Here is a 3,997-nt window from a genome sequence, read left to right as displayed (position 1 = left end):
TATTTTTGGTTTTCCACCTTATGATTAAATTGAAGAAACTACTTGTTGTTTTTTTATCCACTCGTAGGTTTATCCTTATCATCATGAATTCAACTTGTTATTTCGTTCATCAAATCATGAGTGAATATAACACCCCGATTCGCTGAACCGGAATGCTACACGGTGCTCATGACCCTGAGGGACCACAAACTAACCCATGACTGATATCTGTACCTGTATTCTGCAAATCATGATATAATAATGCGGAATACATAGAAATGTAAGGCCATAAGGTTCAACTAAATAAAATCATGTGGGCAAAAATACCCAAAACAACTCAATCTGAACGTAAATTTAAACATAAATTTGAAAGCCTCTAAACTATCTGAATAAGGAGTTGAAGGAACATGTCTCCAACTAACTCCGTAAAACTGAACTAAAGAAATAAATAAATGAATCAAATCATACTGTCCTTGAATTAATGAGGACTCACTGTGTCTCTGCGACTAGAATGCTACCGCTACTGCTGGGATGGAGTTCGTGTCTCGGAACCTATGGTGTAATATGAAAAGAAAGTACCATAGAGAAAATACGTCAGTACAACTAGAGTACTGAGTGTACAAGGAGGGTAGGCTGAACATAAAAGGTTTCACGCATAAACAACACTGACTGACTAATATGAACGTGGGAGTGCAAACACACATATATAGAAACTGGGACCCTGAATACGTGATAGCATGACCTGTAAACTAATACATGGTTTACTGATAACTGTCATGACTGATACTAAAACTAATAACATGGATGACTGTATCTGATAGTTCTGTATATACTGAAATTTGAAGAACGCCCTAAGTTCTTTTACTGAGACTGAAACTGAAACTGTGGGAAGTAGTGTTTAACCGATATACACCATGTATGCCGTTATGGCTAAGCTGGGGTCCAATCTCTACTTCGACTGGAGGGGTGTCAATATCGTGCCACGAGTAAGGACAACCTATGAGTGACCCTTATCTGGCGGGTACTCAATGATAACGGTGGGAACTCTAAACTGATGGGTTAAGCCACCTCATCAACCCTAATCAAATGGGTTAGGATATCTATACCTACACTGGCTATGTAGTTCTGGAACACAAGGATGACTACTAAGAATCACACCCTGAACTAGTGGGTGAGTTCCCATCCTTGGGTTCAATCGGTGCTAACCTCTACTCCCATCTGGAGGGACTGGACATGAATAACTGATTGTGCATGACTTAATCTTACTAAATTCCATTGACTAGCGGAATGTTTCTGATATTTGACAACTGACTAAGATCATGAGGTTTTCCTGAGTCACATGACTGACTGAAGTCTATGGAATCATAGCTTGAGTTCGGATATCGTGAAACATGACATGGATCTAGGCACACAGCTATAGTTTTCGGGTACAAGTACCCCCAGGACTCGATGGAAGGAAACTGACACACATGACTGACTTGATCATAAGAGTAGAGTCCATAATTTGTAATATCATAAGTAGGGATCTCATACTAAGCATGGTTATCAACAATGTATTGCATGGAAAGGATTTTATATCACATGGAAGTACTTGCACAATCTTAATATCATGTTCATTGCATAATCATATTGGCAACACATACCAATAGCATGGAAGTTCTTGTGGATTGCATGGTTATCATACATCTTGTTCATAAGTAGGATTTGTAAGTAAACATAGCATAATCTCATAAGAATAGTTCATGAGTATTCCAATAACATTTACAAGGCACATTATCAACATAGAAGTCATTGGAACGTAAGGGCATATCATGAATCCTTCACTTATTTATAATTTAGCTATATTGCATGATTTCTAGTTTCTTAGGCATTTTATCAAACACCTTACATGCACATCTTAAGCATAGGTGAAATCATCAAATTATACATCATGAACAACCAAATGTACATGTTTCCAACTCATATGATATCATGAATTCATAAAAAACATATAAAGATTCCATCTTGGGAATCACCCTATATCAAAAACATGATCATCAACACCCAACAATATAGAAATCATACTTTATGATGAAAAAGAGGGTTTTTGAGCTTTATGGATGAAAGGGATCCATAAATCAACTCACGCATACCTTAGAAGGAAGATTCTTGATGATTGACGGAGGAATTTCTTTGAAATAGGATCGTCAAGCTTAGTTACACAACCCTAGTTGTTTTTATCTTTTAGTGCTATTGGATGATGAGCTTTGAGATGATAATAGGGTTGTAATATGTTTAGAAGCTATATATTTCATAGGGTTAAGTTTAGGGACGTGTAAGGAGTGTTTAAAGACTTAATTACCCTTAAAACAACTCAAAACGGGGTGCTTTTGGCATATGGAATTGACTTAGGTGGAGCCTAAGTGATTGCCTAAGCTAGGTTAGGCGGCGCCTAACCGATCACCTATGCTTGGGTTGGGCAGCGCCTAACCAATCGCCTATGTTTACTGTCTCTCACAAAAATAGGCATAATTTTTTGCTCGGGTATTGGATTAAGGCAAAATTGGTATTGTTTGAAAGCTAATTCGATTCTCTACAATTTGGTGGGTATAAATAAGAAAAAATTACCACATTAACATCTAGTTATACTCGTTAAAAGATGACCCTTGAAAAATCAAATACTAAAACTTGATGGATTCAAAAACTCTTAGCTTGTATTACCTTAAGTGACTCATATGAACATGCTTAATGCATCATAAGCTATCCTATAACTAGGATATTCATTATAAGTTATGTACTCAAGTATGAATCACAGGATAGGAGATTTTATACGTAGGAATACTTATTCACTTCCTAGCTTAGAAACATGCGGGGTATTACAATATCTCCCCCTTGGGAACATTCTTCCTTGAATGAGAATTTACTGAGATAGGATACAAGACAATAGAACCTGAACTGAACATAAAGAACTGGAACTTGATCGCATGACTGACATGCTAAACCTACTGAACTCGTGCATATCTGATGCATGAACAACTGACACATGAATGCATGACTGAGTATGAAACGGTTAATAGGTACCGAGTTTATACTGGAAACATGAAAGTGAACTGAATAAGATTAAGGAGAACTGCTACCTTGAGCTTGATCTGAATTGGTGGGGAAGAGGTGAGGATACTTGGTACCCATATCTGATTTTGCTTCTCAAGTAGCTCTCTCATAAGACTGATTTTGCCAAAGAACCTTGACTAAAGGGACTTCTTTTTTCCTCAATATACGAGTCTGATAATTTAAGATTTCAACTGGAATCTCTTCATAGGAGAGGCTATTCTAAATGTCGATGCTTTGAATAGGGACAACAACTGCTGGGTCACCTATGCACTTCTTTAACAAACAGACATGGAAGACTGGATGGACTGAGGCTAGATCTGAAGGAAACTCTAGCTCATAAGCTACCTTTCCAAAGCGATAAAGAATTCTGAAGGGTACGACATACCGGACTGAGTTTTCCTTTCTTGCCGAACCTCTTCACTTCCTTCATAGGAGAGATCTTAAGATAGACATAGACATTGACCTCCAACTCGAGATCCTTTCTACGAATATCTGTATAGGACTTATGTCGGCTCTGAGCAGCCTGGAGTCTCTCTCTGATCAACTGAACTTTTTCTAAGGTATCAATACTAAGTCAGGACCTATGATTGAGGCCTCACTAACTTCGAACCAACCAATTGGAGATCTACATCTCCTACCATAGAGAGCTTCGAATGGAGCCATCTAAATACTAGAATGATAGCTATTGTTGTATGCAAACTCAATCAAAGGCAAGTGGTCGTACCAACTTCCCTTGAAGTCAATTGCACATGCCCTTAGCATATCTTCACGAGTTTGAATGGTCCTCTCTGCTTGACCATCTGTCTGAGGATGAAATGTTGTGCTGAGATGGACTTGGGTACCGAGACCCTTTTGGAATGCTTTCCAAAAGTGAGAAGTTAACTGGGTACCTCTATCTGAGATGATAGATAGTAGAACACCGTGTAAC

Source organism: Capsicum annuum, unplaced genomic scaffold (genome assembly GCF_002878395.1).
Source record: "Capsicum annuum cultivar UCD-10X-F1 unplaced genomic scaffold, UCD10Xv1.1 ctg77422, whole genome shotgun sequence".
Taxonomy (NCBI): domain Eukaryota; kingdom Viridiplantae; phylum Streptophyta; class Magnoliopsida; order Solanales; family Solanaceae; genus Capsicum; species Capsicum annuum.
This window is presented reverse-complemented; position numbering follows the sequence as displayed.